The 26,696-nt window shown below is 36.1% G+C and overlaps 1 long non-coding RNA gene across 1 annotated transcript in view; it reads left to right on the forward strand.

Annotated features, from left to right (window-relative positions):
• LOC311433747 overlaps positions 1-26,696 on the forward strand; it is a 78,276-nt gene that overhangs the window by 11,180 nt on the left and 40,400 nt on the right. Inside the window, exon 2 of the long non-coding RNA XR_014690933.1 lies at positions 10,584-10,687. This is a non-coding gene — a long non-coding RNA (uncharacterized lncRNA). The remainder of the gene's footprint in view (positions 1-10,583; positions 10,688-26,696) is intronic.

Consider the following 26,696-nt stretch of genomic DNA (forward strand, 5'->3'; position numbering starts at 1 on the left):
CTTCAGTACCAACCATCTGACATCATTTAGTGAGACATGATTCTCTTGATGCTGGTTTTAATTAACTGTCATTTGCTTGTACCATTAGATTTCTCTACTAGGCATTTCATGACATCTTCATAAAAGATGTCATGAAATAGAATAATAGAATCATAGAATTATTTATGTTGGAAAAGATCTCTAACATCATCTAGTCCAACCTTTAACCTAGCACTACCAAGTCCACCACTAAACCATATCACTAAGCTCTATGTCTACATGTTTTTTGAAGACCTCCAGGGTTGGTGACTCAACTACTTCCCTGGGCTGCCTGTTCCAATACATCACGACCCTTTCAGTGAAGAATTGTTTCCTAATCCAACCTAAGCCTCCCCTGGTGCAACTTGAGGCCATTTTCTCTTGTCTTATCTCTTGGCGCTTGGGAGAAAAGAGGGCTCTTCACCTCACTATAGCCTTCTTTAAGGTAATTGTAGAGTGTGATAAGGTCTCCCCTGAGTCTATTCTCCAGGATAAGCAATCCCAGCTCTCCCTCAGGCACTCCTTATAAGCCTTGTTCTCTAGACCCTTCACCAGCTTCACAGTATTCAAGATGAGGCCTCACCAGAGCCAACTACAGAGGGATAATCACTTTCCTAGTCCTTCTGGCCACAATATATCTGATAAAAAAATCCATGATGCCCTTGACCTTCTTGGCCACCTGAGCACACTGCTGGCTCATGCTCAACTGGCTATTGACCAATATCCCCAGGTCCCTTTTTGCAGGGCAGTTTTCCAGACACTAGGACAGAAATCTCCACTCGCAGCTGGTCTGGGTGCCATTATGTTATGTCCCTATTTTGGCAGTGGTAACAATCATTTACTAAGGCAAAAATCTACACATGCTTTTTCTGTTTTGTGTAAGAGAGGGTTCAAAATTATACCACAACTTATTCTCTACTTAAAAAGAGAGAGAGAGAAAGAGAATAAAAATTATTAGCTTTTTAATGCTTTCTCATTGGGATTTAAACATCCTTCTGTTGCTTCATTGTGCCTCTGAATCAGATGGAAAGAGATGCTATTTGGCAAGGTTCACAGTTGATTAACAAGTGCCTTCTAGCACTGAGCAACACAAGAGGGTTGTATTTCTCCATATAATGTTTCCTGAATTGCAGGAACAGGGGGATTTCCAGAGTAACTCTGAGGACTGAGTTTGCTCAGCTAGTGCATGGACTATGTAAGGCAGACCACCAGCCCAGACATGCCAGGGGCATTTCCCATAACCTCAGCTCTGCATCTAAGCCCTGATAAGCCTAGACTTCCCTATTGTATAGTACTCAGCTGTTTTATTAAAGTTCTATTTAATGGACACATAGTCAAGGGAACTGGTGATGAAGAAAACTGTCCCTTTACTTCTCTTTAACTCCATCTACCTTCTTTTTCTGCTCCCCTTGAGTAGTCACAGAGCTTCTCCTGTGTGAGAGGCTGTAAGATTGTGCTGTGAATACAAATGTTGACAATTTGTGCTAAAGGGAAAGGAGCTGTGGGGTAATGGGTAAAGGGTAAATCAGCAGAAGGCTAAAATCATCTCCCTCACATCCCAGCCTAGTGAATCTGTACCTGCAGAGCCCAGTTAGCAAGGGGACAGCAGGATATCTGGACTAGATTGAACTCCCTCCTGCCTCAGCCCAAGCCTTGGCTGTTTTACTATTGCACAAATCTCCAAAACAATTATATCCCTAGCATGTGCATACTGTACAAACATTTTATAAGACAGTGAATTTTGCCAACAGAGACATAAATGCAAATTCAAAATGGAGACAAAAGATGAGAAGAAAAAAATATTAGCAGTCCATTTTGAGCATGGAGAAGATGAAAACTGCAGATGAAACACCTGATATTTTTCATAAGTATTTACACCTGTGAGAAACACTCCATAGCCAATAACAGGCTCAGGGGAGGATCTCAGTGAAGTAGTAATTTATTCACAGTTGCAATGGCAGGCACCCCACAAGCAGGAGAGCACACCTACTAGTTCCAAAACACAGTTTATATACCTTTTGATGACAGGACCCTCCCCTGTTTCCCCACTGAGTGGGTAATCCAGGTTCACAATCTATCTGATGCTTCACAAACAATGGCCTTCAGTTGCCGTCCTGTTAAATTTCAGATTTATTTTGACGTTTTTACTGCTTGAAGAGGTAATGTTTCTTCACTTATTTGACTTGACTTAACGCCGTGATTTTCACCTAATTATTCTAAGGAGTCTGATTTTACAAGGTCACCTGCTAAGCTTTCTTATCACTGTAAGCATACCTCAATGCCACATTCCTTTCCCCTAAACAATGTAACTCTGCAAAAACAACATTTCTACTCCCACGCACCCAAAGCTCCTGTTTGATGACTCAGTTTTGGGAGTGTTCAAGGAAAGGTTGGACCTGGTGCTTAGGGACATGGTTTAGTGGGTAATACTGGTGGTAGGGTGATGGTAGGACCAGATGATCTTGAAGGCCTTTTCCCACCTTAATGATTCTATGATTCTATGATTTCAGGCCATTTAACTTTTACAGGTGAGCTGAAGATTAAACTGTGCATTTTTTTGTCTGCCTAAAGCATTTCTAGCTGTTTGTCTTAAATAATTTTATTGAGGTTTGAGGTCTCAATGTCTAATGATCAAGGTTTACCATTGATGAAAGTTTGATGATTTTAATCAATTTGTGATACTCCCTGTCATGCAACTGGGTAATTATGAAAAAGAGAATGATTCAGATTTTCTCTTGTTGTTATTGTTGTTGTTTTCTCCAGTAATTTATTTGTTTTATATCATCACTTCTCAGTTCTTAATGTGGAGAGGAGAGAACAAAAATGGCTAAAATAAATTTTCCACGTTTTGGAATTTTGACCAGGAAAAGGTAGGCAAGAGCATCTAATCAATATTGAAAGTTAGCATCTCTTTCTTTTCCCTTCCTTTTCTCTTCCTTTTCCCTTCCTTTTCTCTTCTCTTTCCAGGGGAAAGAATGAGGAAATAAAATAAGAATAGTTGTGTAGTTCTTGGCATATGTGTACAAAGACTGTGTTTCTCTTTCTGTACCCTTTCAAATGAGGTTATGTCTGTATTGTCACTTGGTAACAGTGGAATTCTTCTGAGCTGGAGCCATTGGTGTTATTGCAGACCTTAAAAAGAACCTAAATTCTGAAAGCTATTCAATTTTCAATGCATGGTAAATCTATCTTTTATCTTTGCCTTCTCCTATTCCTGTTGCACAGGCAGCCAGGTGTTAGCATAGCCACAGATCTTAGTCTGGGGAGAATGTTGGAAACTGCTAGGGACTTTGAAGCAGTGGCAGCTCTGTAGGTTTGCTGTACCTCTGCCTCAACTACATGTAAAGCTGGCTTCCCTAATAGGACTTGAGCTGGGACCTTAAGTTCAAAAGAAATAACCCTTGCTCACAGCATGAGAGAAATGATAGTTACGCATTCACTTTTGTGCCTTTGGCTAGTATGGAGTCCGTCTCGGTACTGATGTCAGGTAGGTTTTTGTGTGGTGATAGACTTGACGTGTTAGCTTTAAGACATCTGGCAGAAGATAAAGATTAAACAATGCTTCTGAAGAAAATTCAGTAGTTTCTTTTGAACAGATAACCTGGCTTCTGGTATCCCAGTGGATATGTGATAGTTATGTAGGCTGAGATAGGCTGAGAGGGGAAGAGAACTGAGGCTTCTTATCTCTGCAACTGTGAAGTCTTTGCAATCTTTTTAAGAAATTGTCTCCTTTCTGAGTCCCTGAGAGGAGGTTGCTATTGTGGGATTCTCCTTATGTCATAAGATAAAGCTGCTTCTCTTTTTTATGAAGTCCTAACTCTCCATCCAGCTGAGGTGCCTTTCAACTGCTACAGAACATGTCTAAGTTGTCAAGTATGCCTCAGACAGCCATTTTGTTTTCTGCAATAATATATATATTTAAAAAAATAATTCTCATATCTTGTGACATTTTTATTTGAAAGTTTAAAAGTGTTTTGTTTCTCAGTGCTTATCCAAATAACAGAATAAGAGACATGCAAGATGGCCCTGGAATAGGATTGTAGTCAAAACAGTACCATATCTATATTTACATAATGCAGAATAGCTGGGACAAGGTTATCCTGTTCTTAGACTTCATCTAACATATCTACATGGCACTCTGTGCTCACGGGCTTTTGCTCAGGTACAGCTTAGGGTATTTCTTATAAAAACTTCTAGGTGTTGATATGCACATAATTACTTGTAGGGGGGTTGCAATATCTTTCTGGGCAAAGGACAGGTTTCAGGGGTTTTCAGAGGGTTTCAGGTACTAGGGCTTCACTTAAGTATTTCTGATGAAGGGTACCCAGACTGCAAACAGGTGTTGATCAGAGGCAGGGCCAGGCATGGAAGAATTAAGCTTGACCAAGGTGATATTTTTGTATTCAATACTGCTAATTTAAAAAGATATATTCTGAGTTTCACATGAAGTCAGAGGGACCAAGACACCTAACTGTCTTTTAAGTATGTGACTCATACTTCTAAGTTATTTATGCACATTTAAAAATGTTTATCATTTGCAAATCGCTTGAAGTCTATGGCTGTGCTTATGTCTAAGGTAGATTATCTGTGGAAAGAACCTACTGATGAATCTTCCTTTATTTTTCTTGTTATAATGTATTTAACCTTGATCAGGGATAGACAAAAGGTCTTTATTAATTCTGACCAAGAAGTGCTTTTTCTGACAATAATTTATATCAATCTAACGAGATAAATCCACTGCTTTCACTATTTCAAGAAGTCAAAATAATAATTTAACGTGTATTGGCTTAAATTCTTTAGTTCCCTCTTTCTCTACAAAGTACTTTCCCCAAAGTACACTTGTCAAAGGTCTAAAAGAGCAATTAAATAGCAGATATCTAGAACTTAATGAAGAAATTGTTTTCTAATAGTGCCTTCTGGAAAGAAACACCAATTCCAGCTTAAATGACTACAAACATTTGATTCAACTATTTTTTTCTTGAGATAGTGGATTTGTCTCTCTAGATTGGTATACATCATTGTTGACAAAAACACTTTTTAGTCAAGATTAATTCTATCTATGTAGCTCATATAGCTGTGCTGGCAGACCTTAAGTAGATTACTCTAAAAACATGGTCCTTGGCAACAAGCAAAGCTAATGTTGAAGGAGTCAGCTCATGAGCAAAAAGAGTTCTAGAAACATGCTTTTGATTCTGCAGTCTTTTTCTCCTTCTGTTGCCAGACCAGGGTCATTACACTTGAACATTTTCTACGATTCTACTAGTAGTGAGATTGCTAGAGTAGACTGAGATCAGTTATACCGATATTGTGTTAGATTTATTTAGGCTTTGTATCACCTGTGTATTTAATCAAGGCCAAGTATTGCTGGGGAGAAGGGCTGTTCCCTCCCTCCTCCCCTTTTTTTTCCTTTTTTCTTTTCAAGCCAATTCTCTGAATGGTATCAGAAGAATTATGTACTTCCATCAACATAAGATGGTGCAGTCTATTTTTGCAGTAATGAGTCCATACAGTCACAAGAAAAAGTAAAATTTTTTAAATACTTCAGAGATGCTCAAATTATTGATAATGATAGTATGTGTGTCATTTCTATGTGCCATGAAATAACATCTCCTTTCTGTGGCAAATATGGATATTTGGTACCATTATTGTGAGTTAAAGAGCTTCTGAGTGAAAGTGTACATAGTTTCAAATGCAAATGTATGTGTATTGGGGAAAATTATACAGCTTGATCTCTTCTACCATCACAATACCTTGCACATTTGGAAATGTGAAGTAATAGTACAAATTTTCCCATGAAATCATAATGTTGTCACATTCCAAAAAAAATAGAGCAGAAGGATAGGGGTTCCTGTCAAGTTCTCCATCACTTTCAGAAGTGATTTTTTCCCTCTGTGATAACTTTGTGAGTTTATGGAGTAATAAAACCAGTTATCTCATTTAGATTGTGCTAGGAATGTTTGTGCCCATTATGGTCTTCTAATGGCACTGCTACAATGACTGTGCTGCTTCCCTCAGTTTGAATCTGGTTTGTCATTCCTGCTGGAAGTGTATTAGTTTCTCCCATTACCCATGGATGACTGAGATTATGGGCAGTACCTGTTATGTTCTCCCACACTGAAGCCTATTAAACAAGCATTTAATCCACAGATTTCGGGTACAATGTGCTTTAACAGCTCCAATGGGCCCCTTTGGGTATATACTGACAATGCCTACTTGGGGAGCCATTAGATTCTTTCATATTAATGTTATGCACTGTAGTGGTTCCTTGGGTGAAGTTAGTGCATGTTATGTTAATGTGAACTTAGGAATTCTTTAATTGACTGATGCAGGAGAATGATTACTTAGCATACTGAATATCTAGATGCAGCTTGATTACGCACATGCACAGTACATGCACAGTATTATCATTTATAAGGGATTAAGTTGTTTATATTTGTAAGTATTTATATGTTTACATACATACATATATATATATATATCTATATCAAGCTGAAAGATGGATCAGTGACTTGGTTTATTACTTCAAGACTTGTGTCTTTTTATATCTTCCATTGCATACCTCTAGATATTTCAACAGTGCTACTGAACTGATGCAAGCTTCTTGCTTTCAGAGCAGGACATATCTGTTTCCATTTATCCCCTCTCCTAGGAGTTCCTGCAAATGTTCTTGTGCTGACTCTGACTTCTGTCTGATTTCTCAGTAATACTTGCCTGGTCATGTTGAAATAGTATGCTATTTACTCTGCACTACTCATATGACTCATTGGTCGATCACTTTTTGTTTTTATTTTGGCTTGACTTTATTATTTTTTTTTATGCTACAAAACAGCACTGAATAAATGATCCCCTGATGATCTTTCCCTAGTTAGCAGGCATCTCACATCCATGATCCATTTCCTTCTTTTCCTATTTCAGTATAATTTCTATCTGCCCTTCTCTGACTTTGGTCTTCCTTATTTCCTGCCTATTATTTTTCTAGCTACTTTTCTGAGACTCAGGGGAAAGACATCATCTCCTCTTCTGTGTCACAGTACTGTCTGCTTTCTTGAAGTGTGTTGAAGTCCCTCCCCAAATAATCTAGATCCCTGAAGCATCTGATTATTATGATTACGCATTTGTCCTGACCTAGTCTCTATTTCATTCATTTCCCACACTGATGATTCCCCTCCTGTCCCTCGAAAATATAGGCTGCACAGCTCTATGAGGATAGAAAAGGTTTTTTTTCTTTTTTTCACAACTTCAGTAATGAGAACTAAAGAACAGTATAGTGTGTTTTTGCAACAAAACATGAAAATTAAACACATTTATTTCCAGTTTTCATTTTTCCTCCTCTCCCATTTCAGCCCTCCCTCATTCCCTTTTCAATCAGACTTATAACAGGTCCAACACAAACCTGTATCCCTTCTGGGTTTAAATGTTCTTTTACATTCCCCCATTACTATTCTGTTATATTTTGATTAAAATTCTTATTTTAAAATATGAAAGTATTTAATTTATTCTTCTGTTTTCACGAATGACTATATTTTGAAATTGTGTCACAATACTTCAGGAAAGCAAGTATAACTGTTTGTATTAGGGCACTGAAGGACTGTAAAATTTTAATACATGTCAGTGAAACTTAAGGATGGCTTTTAGTGTTTTACACAATTGAGGCAAATGGTTTAGCCAATACCAGACAACATTTCAGCCTAACACTAACTGGCTGTTAATCTGCTACCAAATAGATTTACAATGAAAACTTCTTTCTGTACGGGATGAAGCAAAAGTTGTAATATCAGAATTAACCCAAGACTGAAATTTCATTTCTAGCTTTGTTGTAGTCCAAGTCTTTTTATTCCTAGTCTGGTGATCTGTCCCTGAATATATTCCATAAAATACCCAGTCAGCTGTAAGACAAGTGCATTACGGAGGTTCCCCCTCAAGCTAATTCTTTGGATTACCAGAGTCAAGATAGTCTCTTCATTTTCACTTCTGATCAAATTTCTTCTCCACCTTGCCCTTCTGCCTTTATATCTTCTTACTCTATCTTACTATTTTCATATGAGATTCATGAAGAACTCATAATGAAATCAGAGCAAAGATCACAGGTAAGTGAAACCCCTTGGTATTACCAGAGAAAACACTCACTGAGAAATTTGGCCTGTATTTTAAAATAATGATTAGCTTTTACTATTCAGGTTGATCACTGCTTCTTGTTCTTTTGAATTATGCATTAAAAAAATATATCTTGATTTATTCTTCTGTGTATGGGACTTGAGAGGCAAATAAAACTCATTAGCTGGCAGTATAGAGAAAAGCTCATGTAGTGAATGGAGGAGTGTGTCAGTTTCAAAGCAAGTAAATATATTTCATTTATTGTCTTATTTAAGTTAAACTGAGGAGACAATGTTCTCAGAAAAATGGCTCGATTTTTGAGTGGTTCTGTGTGGAGCCAGCAGTTGGAGTTGTTGATTCTTGTGTGTCCATTCCAACTCAGGTTACTCTATGATTCTATGTTTTTTGTGACAACTAGTATCCAAAAAGCTATGAGAGATAAGATAGATTTCTTTGGAAAATCATAATGGTTCCTATCACAAGTAAGAGCAAATTGCCAGTAGCTCTACTAACAAAAGCAAAACTGGTGTTCTGGAAGAAGAAAAAGTGAGACTCAGGCCCATTTATGCTAGTGTTAACTCTCTTCCTCGGGTCTAGGGTAAGAGAATAGGTTCATGTGTCAGAAAGAGCATGAGAGTAGGAAACAGCTAATATAACAGCTCTAAGTCTTGCTGCTTTTACTTTTGTGTCCCCAGTGAATGTGCTATGGGATTATGGTCCCTTGGGGAATGCTTACTGCAAATATCAGGCAGCCCAGACACATCCAAAACAGTGAGCAGTCAAAAAGACTAATTTTCTCTCATTGAAAACAATCTTCTCTTCCAAAACCAAGTTCCTTTCTCTTTTTGAAAATTAATGGAAATTAGAAACTTGAACTTCAGCAGATGTGAATTAAAAGACAGCTGGTGATAACTGGCACTTGGGGGCTGACCTCAGGTCTTTGTGAAACAGCATAAATATGAAGGATCCGTGTTCCTTTATGGATGGCTTGGCAGTACTCCAAAGGAACCCATGCATACTACAAATATGGAGAAGCAGAGTATCAAGATTTGTACCAGTCAGACAATCCAAATAATTTAGTAAGGAAGAGATTTAATTTAATTCTATTTATGCATTAGAGTGGTGACTCCCTCATGATCTACAGGGACATGAATACACACACAAAGAAATCAAAGGCAATGTCTGCTACTCACAAGTTCTTTTGTGAACAGAAAAGACCCTGAGTTGTTCTCAAATGCTTAAATAAGGTTGATGGCTAGCTTGAGGCACAAGACACTATAAACAAAATAATGAATTTGCCTTTAGTTTAATCTGAGCATGAATTTGCTGTACAAGGTGCTGAGAAAAGATAAAATATAAGTGAATGGGAAATGTCTGTGCCTTAATCTTCACAAAGAATCTTTTGTAAGGATATCAATGCATTTTATTCTCTCTAGTTCACTAAGCAGAAACTTCTTATGTCAGTCAGTGAGGGGACTTTATCTAAAACTTGTTAGCTAAAGTCCCATTTTGTAGTGCAGGTGCGAAGTACAGAAGGACTCCAAGACTTGAACACCTAGTCTAATTGATTTTAAATACTCAAAGTTGGTTAGTGCACAATAATCAGAACTAGAGCAAAAGTACACCATGAATAAAATTCATATGGCTAAAAAAGAACATTTTACCTCTCTCTACCTACGGTTTCTTTAGTTGAATACACATTTGTATATATTTACATTAAAAAAATTCTTTATGCAGTTTTTGAGCAATTTTGAGTATTACAAAATGTATATATGATTTTGGTATTAAAATAATGGTCTCTCACACACAAAAATCCCAAAGAAGCAGTTTCTGGAAACATAAAATCTACCTGGATTTAAATAAATAAATAAATAAATAAATGTCCTATTCCAAGTACCATTTAGTATGTGCTTGGAACAACTAACTCATTTTGAGTTGTCAGTTTCATCTGCACCGTCCCAAAACAACTTATTCTGGCTGTGAGAATTTATAGAAATAAATATCAACACAGCAATTCAGGAACTCGAAGTAAAAACATATCTTGTAAATTATGGAATAAAACAGTCTTTATAAAAGCAGAGCTGTTTAAAAGACAGCTATGGAAAATTTGATAGTATGTGACACTGTCAGCTGTGATGGGAAAGAAATCTCTAGGAAGGTAAACCAGAAATGAATGATATCCCTGGCATGCCCTCATTCTCAATGAGAGGATGCATAGCTTTAAAAATTACATGGCTTGAAGTGATGAAGAGAATCAAACAGTTAATAGTATTTATAATATAAAATATAAATTTAATAAAATGTGTGCTTCTCTTTGATCTGGTAAAGTTTACATAGAATTAAAATCACAGTATTTCAGATAAAAACAACAATGAAAAAAACGCAAGCTCTCTTTCATTTTTGTAATAAGACCCATTCTGTGACATCCTGGCTTTAATATTTACACCTGTCCTCTCTCTTTCTTCACACAGACACAGAAGACGTGGTACATGGAAGAAATAATTGAAGGCCATCCACTGGCAGAAGAGAATGAATTAATTGGGAAACTGAGGGAGGGACTGTAAAATTATTAAAGGTAAAAATGTGAAAGTTTTTAATTTATTTATTTTTCATTACTTTCCTCAGAAATGCATAAATGATCTCTGTTGAAACTTTTCATAAAATTTTAATCTAAAGGAAGATATCCAGGTTTAATGTGGCAAAGACAAACACCTGAAAGCAGAGTTCTACAATAGGAGTTGTCAGAAAACCTAATTGTAAGTGTTGTGAATGACAAAGCCTAGAATAATTAAACTTTGAATTCATAATTTGAGTAAGGATAAGCCATCTGGCAAAATTATTCTGTGTGAAATTCTTAACCTCAAATTGAATAAACTATATCAATATTCTCATAAAGAAACAGCTGAGGTGTTGATAAACCTATTGTTCTTATAGCACTGCTTAGGAAAATTTTGTATGCTGACATCTGTGTGGTGTTGGACACATTTTTAATTGCAGTCATGAAGAGATTAATGTCCTACAGACAGGAATATTTTTGAAGATCTGAAAAGAAATCCTGTATTTGCCTACAGTATTGGTTCTTGTGACAGCTAGGAAGCAGACTGTATTTAGGAAAGAAAAATTCATTTTTATAGTAACATTTTCTCATAATGGAGTAAAATAAAACAGGAAAGCAAACTGATGGTATATTGAAGAGGAACATATTCACATGTGTTGCCTGTACTCCAAGTCTTGTGCCTCTACAGTATTTCATGCTGTGGGATTTAGTTTTCAGGCTCCCTTAAAGCCGAAGTGAGTGATTTGAATGCCTAAAAGCACTAAAATCTTAGATAATCAGCATGGTAGTGCAGGTATTTTGCATGGTCGTCGTAAAGAAGAGAGTCTACACTGGTAGGTATTCTGTGCTTTAGTCTAGCAGGATCTGAGATATGCTGAGATTACACTGGGAGAAAACTGGTCTACAGCAATCTATGTTATTCCCAGCAGATAAACTGGTCCAGCAGTTATAACCCAATCCCATTTCAGAGATTATCACTGCTAATCTTAGTAGCAGAAAAGGCAGAATGTGCAGTGGCATATGAAGAGTTAAAACAGAACAAAATCCACAGAACATAAAGGTGATTGGAAAGATTCTTCCAGAAGATGAGACAGCTGTGCAATTTTTGTATCAGCCAGTCATGTAGCAATGGAGGAACTCCTCAAGTCATGAAAGCAAATTTTTACAGAGCATGTAAAGAAATTATAAACTGCTACAGGAAAAGTACTTTTTCAGAAATTGAAATTCACCTCCTCTGAAAGCATTTTGGTTCTGGAATCTGATGTAGATGCATAAACATTCCTTACAGTAATGAAGGGAGGAAAAAAAAAAAGATATTCTGCTGTCAAGTTTTACCTGTGTTTTTTAAACCAATATCCTGAGACTTAAAATATTATAAGCTCAAATATAGAAATGAAGCTAAAGGAAAAATATGTCACCTTTATATAAATAAATAATAAGGCACAATGTTAGCTTGGGTCTCTTCTAAGTTCTGCAAGTTCTGCAATGTGAGGAAGGAGAATAAGATTTAGAGATAAAGGGTCTTTGTATGATTTGCATGATACCCTACTGCTTTTTTTTTTTTTTTTTGGCTGCCCAGCTCTCCCTCCACAAAAGAATAAACCTGAGAGGTTTGTTTGTTTGTTTTTTAAGGGAAAGAAAACTTGTAGACATAGTAGCTGATTTTCACCAGACAAACCAGGTGTGTGAAGTGCAAATATGAAGCCATATGTGAGATGTAGAAAAATGAGACCAGGAGTTACTGATTATTCTTTTTTTTTTTTTTTTTTTTTTTTTTTTTTTTTTTTTGAGAAAATTATACTCTTACCACATTGTTGTTTTCTATTTTGATGGTAGTTTGGTGAGGATCTTCTGAACATGGAGAGTCTGAAATAATGCTACAAGCACTTTCTTTTTCCATCTTCTGACAGAAGCTTTTTGCTCAGGTGCTAGACTTGGCTTCAAGTTTCTCACTGGCAAGGGACAGATCTCCTGTCATTTATAATGGCAGTTAGCAACTCCAAGCCAAAGTCAGAATCTCTACTGAGTAATATTCTCCAAGATGCCTCTTATCCAGCCATTCCTCTTTTAGATTTTTCACATCTTCTTTATTGTGCCAGAAGTCTGTGCAACGTTTTTCTCTTTCAAACGTGGCTGTCATGAACTTAATGGTGTAGAAAGATCACAGTGAATGCAGAGTAAATCTTCAGTACTTCCTGAATAGGGAATTTTTCTGAGTTCTAAAGGGACACACAGAAATCTATGGGGACAACATGTGCTAGAGAAGTTGGATGACAATAAACTGTAAGAAAAAATAGTCTATCTCTCCAGTAACAAATAAATAAACAAGCCCTCCAAAATAATAATAATAATTAAAAGAAAGTGCTAACTATCAAGCAGTCAATTTAAATTGAGCATTGATAAAGCTGTAACCCACTTTTTTTTTTTTTCCTTTGGGTTTAATAGTCATATATCAACTAAGTATTCACTGAAAGAATGTAAACCAACTAAGTTTTAACTGCTTGCCATAAAGTCCTTTGCCAGTTATGTCATTAATTTAAAATTCCAGAAAACACTAAGTGCAGAAAGTAATTATATTCTTCATATCCTGCTATACAGCAAATAGATAGGGTCCAGTCATTTATAACTGCAGTGATAAATTAGATGGTAACCTTGTCAACATATTTGTTGACAATTAACAATTAAAAATATTTCTTAATATTTTCATTGTTTCAGCTTTCTTTTTGTAGCAACTTAAATATGTTAAGTGACATTTTTAGTAGCAACAAGGGCAAAGATAGAGTACGGGAGCTGATATCCAATATTTCCATGCAGTAATATACAGGACTGGTCCTACCAGCCATTAGTCCAGGCAGGCCTGCATGTTTCTTGACCTACTAATTTATAAAACGAAACCTAATTTAAGGTGCATTCAGAGAATTCGCTCTAGAACTGAGTCTTTCTATAATAAGTTTGTATTAATAGGGAAAGCCTGATAAGGCATCATCTTGGTTTTAGAATTTTCTTTGTCTGCTTGCAAGCAATAAATCCTTCTTATTTATGTCAATGATATCATAGAAGAAGTTCCCCAGGTGAAAGAATAAACTCTGATTCAATTTGCATGACAAGGGTGATTAATGGGGAAGAGATTATTAGGAAATCTTCTAGCTAGCTTCTAAGGTCTCCCTTTCTTAGTGCAAGAGTTTATTATACAGTGTCAATTTATGATCACATCCTGTTTTTCTGTCACTCATTTTCAGGATCATTCAGGTTTCTGCAGTGCTCCTTGACTCTGTCATCCAGCATGTACAAAACAATGTAAATGATCTGTGTGTGTTTGTACCTACCATCCTTTTGCTGGCTAAGTGTCTAAGTAGTCTGGCTAATCACTCCGTCCCCATAGATGGTCAATAGAAAGAATAAATCTTTACTATTGGGAAGCTGAGCAGGATCTAAACTTAGGTCTTTGGAATGAATTGCTCTCTATAGAAATATATATATATTTTTTTTTTTTCCCCTTGCAGACCAAATATTAGAAGAAAGTGGTCAAAAGATGAGTAGTATAAATATGTACACCCCTACTTCATTTGTGTGTGTGCGTACAGAAATATTCATTTCTACTGAAGAATCTGCATAAAATTCTGATTCTATTTTCCATGAAGTTCATTCAACGTTGCTTGATATGTCTGTGTCACACACACTGATTTGAAATTATTTGTGATTTACCTCAATGTTCTTCCACCTAAACAGGAGAGAACATCTAGTAAACATCTTGCCAGATATTTTCAGACCATAGAGAGCCCAAATGCAGATAAGAAAAAGACTCTGCAAGGAAAAAGGTGGTTAAAGTGCTTAAAAGCCCACAATATGCCCCTGTGCTACTATATGTGGTTAACATTCTCAAGAACCTTTTAAGCTATAGCTTTCACCCCAGCTGAGCCTTATAGGAAGCAACGCATCCCCAGGGCATCATGCTGTGAGACAATGGAGTCAGAAAGAACAGTTTTGTTAGCACTGGTGCACTCTGTGAAGACTTTTTTTTTTCTTGGTGAAGTATGTAATGGTGCTCACTGGAGGTTTTATGAAGAACACTTCAACGTATGTTAACTGAAAACTGAAACTACGCAGATTACACTTTGAGCTCACATCAAGGGATTATGAGGATAGGGTTGAGTAATTAAAAAAGAAAACCTCTCCTGGGTAAGAAAGGCAATAGGCCAGCACTCTGGAGACCTGAAGTTTTTTGCATGCAGTTACTGAAACACACAACAGATACTTGGTAGAAAATCAGGAATGAAGCAGATCTTTCACTCAGAGAGCTTTTTATTGCCATGTAATGATTTATCTATCTATCTATTTATTTAAATATATCTGTTAAATTATTGTGTCCTGTATCAACCACTTCCTGTCAATCTCTAGTTTAACAATGCATACTGTTTCACAATGTATTTACTACACTGTGAAGTAAATGGGCTTAATTTTGGAGTAGTAATCTCTTCTGATTTAGAGGGGTAAATGCTAACATTTATAGCCAGGGAGACTTGGCAGGGTAAAACAGTTTATTTTTCCCCTGCACAGTTCAAAATACTGATGCTTATTGCACTTACTGCACTTTTGTGTTATATGAAAGAACCACTTTTGTGGATATTAAAATTTTGAAGATGAAAGAAAGTCTTTCCAGCATTCTTTTGACCTTTGATGATGCACTACAACATCAAAGTTTCTTTTATAGCTTATATGAATCAATGTGTTGTGAAAAGAATAAGACAGCTTGTGTAGGATCAGTGGACCAGAAATAATAATGGAAGGGAATTTTACCTTATACTTTGTAAGTGTAAACAAGAATACTCTTTTTTAGGGAAACGGGTAATTCAAAAATTTACTTAATGCTACCTAATCTTAGTAACTTGGTATTGGTATAGTCCTCTTTTATGACACTGTGGGACATAATTTTTTTTTTTTTCCAAAATTAATTCAGAATTTAGAAATATTTTCTAGCATTTTCATTTGAATTTGGCTCACTTTACATTTGAATTTTATGTGTTCACCTATCATCAGACACAAAACTCAGTTTTTGGAGTTGATTATAGCTTAAATTTTGTTTCAGATCAATGATGACAGGTGTCTACTTCATTGCTGACTTTAAAGCCATAAAACTAGCACTTAGTTTCAAAGTTGAACTGTGGTATTGCACACTACTTTTAAAGTCCATGTCATCACAGGAGTACATGTATTTAAACTGAGATGACCTTTATATACCTGACTTTTTGGATAAGTTTGCTTTCTTTTTATTTATTTTTTTTTCTTTTACCTTCAAATATGGTTTGAATGGCCTCATGATAAGATTTGAATAAATGATTAGAATTGTGGTGGCATCTGATCATGGTGGATGAAGCACTGCATATAAAATGGGAAAGGATTATGACTTAATTTCATGGGGTCAAAGCTCTTTAATTGTTTCTTAGCTGCCTTGGACAATTACAGACCATTACTTTCAGTTCTCCTCACATTGTCTATTTTAGCTAACTGCTGCCTTTGTTTAAGAAATTTTGAAACATATGTTTCTTGTTTAAAAAGCTGTCAAACTGTGACAGATTTTTGAAAAGGAACGTGCTGACTGTGGAAATAAAGCTGGAATGAAGATAACAGCAGAGATCAATCAATTAGCATGAAGCAGTGACAGCGATTTTGGTAGGTCTGTCTTGTGAAAACTAAGCAACTCATAATGTGTTTTCCTCTTGTATAAATATGTGAGGGAGTGACCATTTCATTTTACATAAATATTTGTGTTTAATGGTAGTCACTGACACTACAGGAGCTCTTGCAACAAAATTTTCTTAGCTAGCCTTATTCCCATTAAAAGTACCTGGGTCCTCTCAGTCTTCTGCTTTGACTTTCTTGGTCTTAAGTGAAAAAGAATGAATTCCCTGCTCACTGATGAACTATCACTTTGCTGATGTGCACAGTTGTCACTACTCTCTGAAAGCTTGCATGTAACGAGGTAAGGGAAAACCACACAACTCCTCTGAAATTTGAGTTTTGTTAATTACTGCAGATCTTCAAACTGATTTTTCTTGTTTGCTTTTTCTCTCCTAGCAAGTCGTACAGAACACAAACACACAAACACACAAACATGCAAAAGCAAATTCACTTCCCACTGGGAATCCATTGCGCCATCTGATGCCACCTCAGCTAGAGTCTTCTACCTGAAGAGAGATTTGTTTAATCTATAACTCTGAAATTCTGCATAGGTATTGCCTTTTACAACTCTTTTAGCCAAGCAGGAGCAGATTAACAGAAAGTCTGGAAGTCAGTCACAGTGTTTTCCCTAAATTTTCATTCCTCCACTGATGACTGTGTGCATATAGGAAGCTTCCCAAAAGGAAGAGGGTTGGGAAAACAGCCTAGGAGGGAATGACCTGAGGTTTACCATAGGGAAGTCTATGGTAATTCAGGTTGTCATGTTGTGCAAACTAAAGGCTAAAGTGGCAGTGAGGGCTTTGAAACTGAAGTGTGGCTGTTTGTGTGTACCTTATCTCTGTTACCTAGACCAAGTCTGAATTCCAAAAGGGAAGATTTCATTTAATAACTAGTGTGGTGAAGTGTAAACCTCACTTATATGAAAAGTCCTGTTACAGGGTGAAGGCTTGGAATCAGGAAAGGGATAGTGCAGGGTGTGTGTGTGTGTGTGCGCGCGCCTCCTGCATAAACATTTGTTCCTGTTCTACTGATGTGGTGTTTCCCTGGAAGTGGGTATGATTGTCATGTTCTGTGACTCTGAACAGGCAAGTCACTTCTACACAGTTTCCCTATGTTACCTCTCTCATCTGCTACACTGTATCTGCCTCAGAATTTGGATTTTACTACAATACAAGTAGCAGGAAAAAAAAAAAAAAGATTTTTTTTTTCCAGTGGGTTATTCTGTATTGACTTTTCAATTTGATGCTTCAATATTAATATGAGGAGAGGGAGGAAAGGCAAATTCCTTCTCACTAGAGTTTCTGTTTTTCCTGAGAGTACAGTGAAAAAATAATAGCTTATGCATCACAGGAAATTAGAAAATCAAAGGTCTATCTCTGTTTGCAGTGATGCTTTCTGCTTGATCTCTCTCAGCCACTTGGTCAGTAGCACTTAGACTCGGTTGTATATTTATTGTTCTTTTTTTTTTTTTTTTTTTTTTTTTTCAGAAAAAGAACAAAATAATTTTCTTGCCTGGAAAAAGAACATGTTATTCTAAATAAATATTTAATTTCATTCTTGTAAAAAAAGAAATGTTTAAAGAGTAGAGGACATCCACAGATAACTAGTTATAATGATGAAAAGGAGTGGAAAAAAAAAAGAAAATGCTATCATCTGGTAGTGATAAACTTTCAGGATGACAGTACTGACAATATTAAAAGATATATTTTTTAGATCTGCATAACTAACCTGTTCAATTGCTTTTCCCTAAAAATATCATTTACCCCACATACCTAATAAGTTTCAAAAAAGGTAAAATATGAAATGGACATTCATATGGATTACCCATAATTACATTGCATGGCTTTAGTAACGAGAACAAAATACACAACCAGAAAAGATATTCCTCAGTCTTCAGGCTTTAATTACAAACTGTTTATTGGGTTAACATGAAATAAGATTTTTTTAATTATTATTATATTTTTTTTTTTTTTTTTTTACAGAGAGAATTTCTTCAGAATACCATCTACCAATTTTTCCCTCTCAAATATCTGCTGTTGACTGGGTCACTTTCAATGTTTATTTTCAGCCAAGAAAATATTCCCGTGTTCCTAAAGGAACAGAAGTCTAACATTGAATAAGGTGTTATGGTTTTCCAGGTTGCTTTGTGATTTCTTTTCATGAATATTAAACAACCCAGGTGATGATTTCTCTTCTCTGGCCTTTCTTATGGTAATTGTATTAAACATTTTTCAGGTATGTGCATAAAATCGATTACAGTTCTTCTAGGACAGAAAATCCCAGTTAGTTCTAGCAGAGATTATAAAACATTGTACAATGAAACTCATTTGTCAAATCAATGACTTAAATATTAGATTAAGAAATGGTTTGAAGTTGTCTATTCTTAGTAAAATTAGAGCTATTAATAGAGGTTCCTTTCTTAATATATACATTTTCAACTTTTAAGGAAAATAATATTTGCAGATGACTGCACCAGAGTAAAACTTATTACATATATTTTATAAAATTAGTTTTTAAAATTAATTATTTATTTATTGTGAAAAAAGCTTTTTCTGGTCATTTATAAATCACAATTTATATTAGTTTCTATGTGGAATATACAATGATTTTTCCATTATTAAACAAAACCAAGGTTTTTACGGAGGTCAGTCAAAGAAGAGCTTATTGTTATAGATGTGAATACTAAATGATGACACAGTGAAATAGCTGTTCTTTCTGATCCTTATTCAGTCAAAGATTCTTACACAGGTGTGAAAATACCTAAATATGGTCAATTTGCTTTGTTCATTAACATAAATTGATCACCTGATCTGGTAACAATGTTTTTCAATCTTCTATTCTCATGTCTTCAAAACTCTTGTCCAAAAAGACAAATATAAATATTAAGACTGCGTATTCTTTGAACTGCTAGATAAAAAGAGATTTTTGATATGCCCTCACTATCTTTTATGTGCATCTTTGAAGCTCATCATTTAAGGTAATGGTTTCAGAAGATTGGTCGTAACCACAATCTTCTTTCAGAAGATTGGTCTATGACACTGCAGCCATGGATATCTTTTACTCTGACGATCCAAATAATATAACAGGCGGATAGATAATTTAAAGTATATTTTGTCCTAGGAACCTACGGGAAATAAAAGTAGTAGTAGAATAATCTATCTCTATCTCTTTTTACCATGCCATCCCTTCTGCAAAAAATTGGCCTACTTTCTTTCATTTCTCAAGACAATGAAAGCATCCTCACTGAAGGACACTACTTTCTTTTACAGTAGAAAGCTGTTCAGTCATTATTCAACTGAAGAAATTACTCCTTGAAACACAGACAAATAACCATTTCTGACAACACAGACAAATAACCATATTCTGCTAACAAATCAAAGACACAATGTCAGAATACAGCAAATACTGCCTGTTGTAACATTTTATGAGACTTACTCACTGTCTCTTCAGGTCAATGGAAAGTCACTGATTCATTTGTAATGGGCTTTCGATATCATTTATTATTTATTGCAAAGCACAGAGAAGATAGTATATTTTAAGTACCTGTTCCTAATGAATTGGCTACGCTAAGTGGAATGGTAGGACTTAGTTTCTTATACACATTATCTTATGCCACTGTAGTGTCTTTAAGCCTGTTTGTCCTCCAGACTCTGCTCTGACAGGGTATGTGCCTCTCCCAAAGCCTCTGTCCTATCTGTAAGGCCTGTGCTGAAGTTAAATGATGCTGGTTATTACCAGATAGATCTTATGCTTTGGGAATTGCATTATGCTCTCAATGTCTGAAATACCATTATTATTTCTACTACTACTTTTAAGGAAGGGTGCATTTTGCTTATTGAAAGGTATAACAAAATAATGACTGTTCTAACTTTGTGTCTGTGTCTAGCTTAAATTCAGTTTATCTTCCTGCAGAAGTACTTTTTTTTTTTTTTTTTTTTTTTTTTTTCATAATCTGGGGACATATTTGCAATTATTTCTGCTTATAGTAAATGTATGGTCCTGCAAGCGTATGCAACATAACAGGTTATAGACTTAGTTTTTATTCTGATTTTGCTCAAGCTTCTTTTAAATTAAACTCTACAAATGTCAATCATTTTCAAACAGAATGTCAAAGTGTTTTATTCCAATAACTTCTCCACCTACCTGTCTGTAACTAAGAATATGATTAACTTTGAGGAACAAAATTTAAGTATTCTTACTGATATAACTAGGTGGAAGTAGCATAGTTTTAGTGTAAAAAATAACAAAGTAAAAACAACAAAACGCTGGGCTGCGTGCACTGTCTGTATGCCAGTGACCTACTTATAGATAGGTAGGCTCACAGTTGTTTCTGTCATGCCAAGAAAAAACAGAAAACACAAATTCTGAATCAAATATAATCTCCTAGGTGTCAAATAAACACATCAAAATACATGTACTGCTTTGGTAGTTTTTGTCCTGACTCTGCTGTCAGTTGAGGAGACTTTCCTGAATCCACTCTAGAAACGAAGGTTTAAAATTAGTGTCAGTGAAGATGTGTAATAAACAGTAATATTGTATAAACTCACTTTAGGATAGAATAAAACTCGTGGTTAAAAATTAGTGAGAACAAAACAGATGCCATCTTGCTATCTGTCGAACTTTTGTTATGTTGAAGCATCTTGTTAATTGAAACATCCCGTTATCTGTCGACCCTCAGTCAGGCTGAGCCTTGAGATAACTTGAGTCAACCTTCTGTTATGTCTGAGACATCCCATTATCTGCTGGCCCTCAGTTAGACCAAAAGCCAACTCAGCGTTTCTACAGCTTGGAAAACAACTGATTCATCCTACCTGGCATTTTTTAAGCAAAAGGTGAAAAATGCATCATGAGGAAGACCTACGGTCTTCCTCCCAAAGACCACTGCCCACATCCCGAAGACCCTGGCCCACAATTCTTGGAAGGCTTTGCGCAAGCGCAAGGACTGATAAGCTAATTAGCATATGAAGTGAGAGTAGGTGGGTTTAGGTAATGAATATGTATAGGCATTAATAAAATATTCATTGTTTTGCTGTATAAATATGAGACAGTTTGTTACTTCGAACATGCACGATAGGTGGAAAGATCCCCCATGCATCCAGCACTGCAATAAAGAATATACCACTTAAGGAAATTTCGGCTCCGATCTTTAAATCAACAGGAATGAGGGAAAGGCTTGAAGTGAGACAATCATTTTTTAATTTTAAGTGTGGATTTTGAGCTGGTTTACCTCCTTTCTAGTCTTCCCGCTCTAGTCTTCAGCTATGAGCTTATTGAATGTACTTGAAAATGAAGGTCTGAGAGTACAGTTTATGAAACGAAGTGTATCTGGAATGATGATGGGGACCAGCAAGCCTAACTTGCTGATCTGTAGACTCTTCTTCTGCAGTGGTTTCTCTGTCCTGAGAAGCAAAAGGATCCTTTTTTTTTTTTTTTTTTTTTTCTTTTTTTTTTTTTAATTCCTGATATCTTATATATCTGCTACTTTCATTTTCTTCAGGGAAATAAAACTGCTGTATGAACTCAGGAGACAAGAAGATTCATCTGTGATACAGTAAAATAAATGTACTGGTTAAAGTAGCTGTCATGGCAGTGTGAAAAAGACCCCTGTTTTTATTTTCTTGCCATATTTATGCAGAACTGTAAGCTGTGGGGTTTTTTGCACCCAAAGATCATTTGAAAAACTGACATGTTCTCTCTCACGTAGTTTGTTCTTAGCTGTGATCTGGAGAAATTCCAACTGAAATCTGGAAGGGGTGAGTATGACTTCTTCTAATAAAGTAGTGTGGCTTTGTTCCCAGAAACTTGGCTCTAAATAGAAGACAGCAATCAAGAAAAGATATTTTTATTCTTTTTTCCCTTGAATATCTGCACAATATCAGGTAAGAAGTTAAAAACCTTAAGCAATTCTCTTATTTTATTTTATTTTATTTTATTTTATTTTATTTTATTTTATTTTATTTTATTTTATTTTATTTTATTTTATTTTATTTTATTTTATTTTATTTTATTTTATTTTATTTTATTTTATATTTTATTTTATTTATTTTTGTAATTCTGAATTATTAAAAAAAAAAAAAAAACAACGATAAAAGATCCAGCTGTAGTGGGTTGAACCAAGGGATGAAGTTGAGTTTTCTAAACATAAAGTTTAGAGTTACTTGAGAAGTTCTCTATGAGTCAAAATGTTTGGCTAAGATTCAAACATCCAGATACAGACATTCAGGATTTATTAGATACCTGCATCTGACTGGGATGGCAACTGGAGTCCAAACAAAATATGCTCTGTCTCATATTTGTCTGATTGACACTAGGGTTTTACATTAGAAATCCAAGGATCAATGTTCAGGTTGACCTTATGCTCCAGGTTTACTTGGACTTCAATGCATACAAGTACTATGTAAAATAACACACTTTGGCTGACCTCACATTTTCACATCTTTAAGCAGGCTACAAAAAACTGCATTCCTGTTGCAAATGGAAAGTACTAAACTGTACATATAAATCTAATACATAAAGAAAGTGATGCATGGTTTCTATTGAATAATGACCAGTAAATGACCAGTCTTTACATTTAAGTCCAAATGTGCTACTTGAAAAGGGCAGGACAGACTGTCCTATAAATGTAAGTGCTCATTTTACTTAGTTCTATTTTTGAATCTTGTAAAAGCTAGGGAAAAGGCAAAGCCTAGAAGTAATATAAGAGGAACATGAATCCAAACAAGACTGTATTCTTCCATTCCATTCACTCTTTTTGTGTTCTGTAACTTGCGTAAAGTAAGTGTGATTTAGGTTTTAAATCCATAAAAAATCTGAGATAAGACAAGAAGGGACAGCTCATATATTTTCTTGATGGAACAGAGGAGCCAGAGAATTGTTACTTAATATGCTGATTTTGTTTTTCTCTCATCTGAATTCTCCAAGTGCCATAAGACTACCAGAGTTAGTGCCTTAGTGCCTTAGAGAGAGGTTAGAACCTCTCTCTAAGCTCTGGCTGCTGAAAAGCCTTGGGACAGTGCAGGGAAGCAGAGGGCAGAAGGCTTCTTGTTGTGAGGAATGATGAATATTATGTTAAGGCTGAGTGAAGGCTTCATCAACTAAGGGCCAGTGAAGGCTTTATAGGTCTAATTGGCAAGTAGATGATAAAGTACAAAATTATAATCCAAGAAATCCCTTCTCAGTCAACACACCTCGAAGCCTGGAAGAATGACTGGTAGCTGTAATATATATACATACATACATACATACATACATTTATATATATATATATAAACTGTTTTGGTTGTCCTTAATTAGGAGCAAGATAGATTTACAGGGAGTACAAAATAGCAATTTCCTGTAATATAAATATTTATGTGATAGACTTGCAGTGCTAAGTGGCTTGGTAAAAATATAATTGAAAATTCTAAGTATTGCTGCTTCAATGTTGACTGATATTTGAATTCTAATATTGAAAACATTTTAAATCTGTATGTGGTTAGTTTTCTGTATCATCCAAGAGGCAGCAGAGATTAATTGCTAGTATTTAAATTTCAGTATTGACCGTATTTTCAAACAATCTCTTGGGTCATATTCATGCAGACTTCAGAGCAGTCAAAGAGAATTATCAGAGAATATAAAAGCAATCACTCAAAAGTTACTTTTTCTATGTGCTTAACCTCTTGAAGCTGTCATGCCTTAAGAAGAAAACTCTACAAACAATTAGTGTGACTAAATACGTACCTGAGCAACTCAACAGATATACTCATTGGTTATATCCTAACAAATTTTAAATTAATTCCAACATATACTGAACTAACATCAGGGGTTTTGTTTGGAAGGAAGATGATAATGATGATGATGATGATGATTATTTTTAAGTGGGAGAAACTGCTTAAAGAAATCATCAAAATGAAAAGGACTCGGTTATAAAAACAAATTGGCACACACCTCTCTCTTAACAAAAGGCCTAAATTCATACATAATGAACAGTTGGAAGATATGGCAGTCAAATTATGAACTTTAACCACCCTGATATCTATTGGAAGGGCAACATAGCAGGACAAAAAACAGGACTTTTCTGTAGCGTGCTGAGGACCACTTTCTAACAGAGACACAGAATTGGATAAAGGAAGATGCTCTACTTGACCTCACACTTGAAAACAAAGGATTTGAAGGCTGTGAGTGGCCTTGGGTCTAGTGACCATGGAATGGTACATTCAGGATCCTGAGAGGAGGGAAAAGAGTGAAAAAGAGGACCATAACACCGGGCTTCAAGAAAGCAGAGTTTGGCCTCTTCAGGGACACGTTCAGAAAAATCTTATGGGAGGGAGATGGTAAAAGAAAGACTAGTGCAAGAGAACCCTCAAGAGGGGTTGATTTTCAAGGATGACTTCTCCAAACTCAAAAAAAAAATAAAATAATTATCCCCATATGCAGATAAACAGTAAAGATGGCCTGCATGGGTGAACAGTGAGCTCCTGACCAAAATCAGACAAAAAAAAAAAAAAAAAAGATACAAGATGTAGAAGCAAGGACAAGTAACCCAAGAGTACCTGTGTCAGCATATAGAGATAAAACTATCTGCAGTTGAATTTGATGAAAGATGTGAATGGCAAAAAGAAAGACTTCCAGAAGTATATCAGCAGTAAAAGATGCAAGGAAAACTTACTATAGGTGGAAGAAGATCAAGTTAGATAGCACTTAAACAAAATGGATGTGCACAGGTCTGTGTGACCTGATTGTATGTACTGTACCCATGAGTGCTGAACGAGTTAGCCAATCATGAGGCCACTCTTGTTTTACTTTGAAAGGTCATAGTGATCAGGGGAGGTTACTGACGCCTGGAAGAAAGTAAAAGTCATTCCTGTCTTCAGAAGGAGCAAAAAAGGAGAATCTGGGAAACTGCAGTCTTGTCAGCTTCACTTCAAACCCTGGGAAAGTAATAGTGCAAATAATCTTATCTAAAAGTCAGAAGATAAGGAGTTCATTGGGAAGGTCGTGGATTTAAAAATGGGAAATCTTGACCTGACCAGCTTGATGGATTTCTAGCAATGAGATGACAAAGTTATTGATTGAAGGGTGAGCGATGCATGTTGTTTATTCTGGCTTTAGCAAGGTCTTTGATGCTGTGTTCCTTAACATCCTCATACAAAAAAGAATGAAGTATGGCCTAGATAAATAGACGGTGAGGTTGATTGAAAACCGGCTTAACTGCTGAGCTCAAAGAACTGTGATCAGCAGCAAGAAGACAAGCTGGGAGGCCCTAGCAATATTCCCCAGGAATTCTAGGGCAATTCAGCATCTTCATCAACGATGTGGGTAATGGGACAGAGCGCACCCTCAGCAAGTTTGCAGATGATACGGGAGGAGTGGCTTATACACCAGATGGTTGTGTTGCTATTCAAAGAGATCTCAGCAGGTTAGAGAAATGGGTTGAGAGGAACCTCATACAATTCAACACAGTTCTGCATTGGGACAGGAATAATCACATGCACCAGTACACACTGCCTGGGTGGAAAGAAACTCTGCAGAAAAGGACTTGAGGTCCTGGTGGTCAACAAGGTTATTACGAGCCTGCAAAGTACCCTTGTGGCAAAGGCATCCAGTGGTATCCAGCACTGTGTTTAGGAAAAGTGTTGCCAGCAGGATGAGGGAGATGATCCTTCCTTTCTGCTCAGTGCTAGTGAGATGCATCTGGAGTGCAAGGTCAATTTCTGGGCTCTGCAGTTCAAGACAGACACAGATATACTGGAGTAAGTCCAACAGAAAGTTAGAAAGATGATTAAGAGATTAGAGCATCTGACAAAGAGGAAAGTGAGAGAATTGGGACTGTTGAACCTACAGGACCTGTACTTTGCCCTTCCACTCAGGAAGCTGCAGCCTACTTCATGTTGTACGACACTGCCCCTCCATTTCCTCCACAGAATCTGAATAGCACATGTAAGAGAAAACTGTCCTTGTCCTTGTTGGTCCTTTCATCAGTCATTTGATCTGTCTCCTTTCTTATTTCTCACCTTGACCTAAGTCTCACTGCAGACTTAATACTATTCTGACTTTGGCACTCAGGGGAGTTGAAACTTTTTTAACACTTCTTTGAACCTGTGGCCAGAAAATGAACTAAAATTAATCAGCTAAAACATCTTAAAAGCACTAGTGTGACTCAGGAGAGGTCATGTCAGGTCCTGAAGGCTGATAGAACTGTGTGCTGCTTCTGTGTTTATCTAACTACTCTGTTGAAAATATCACAGTTTCAGAAGCAGAAATTGCTTTGTCACCTTTGGGATTGTTTTTTTTTTCTAAGCATTATGTTGCTCTCTGTTTTTCCTCAAGGTACCAGGATTTAACATCAGTAACAATAATAAGCAGAGCA

Source organism: Aythya ferina (genome assembly GCF_964211825.1).
Source record: "Aythya ferina genome assembly, chromosome: 3".
In the NCBI taxonomy this organism is placed as follows: Eukaryota; Metazoa; Chordata; class Aves; order Anseriformes; family Anatidae; genus Aythya; species Aythya ferina.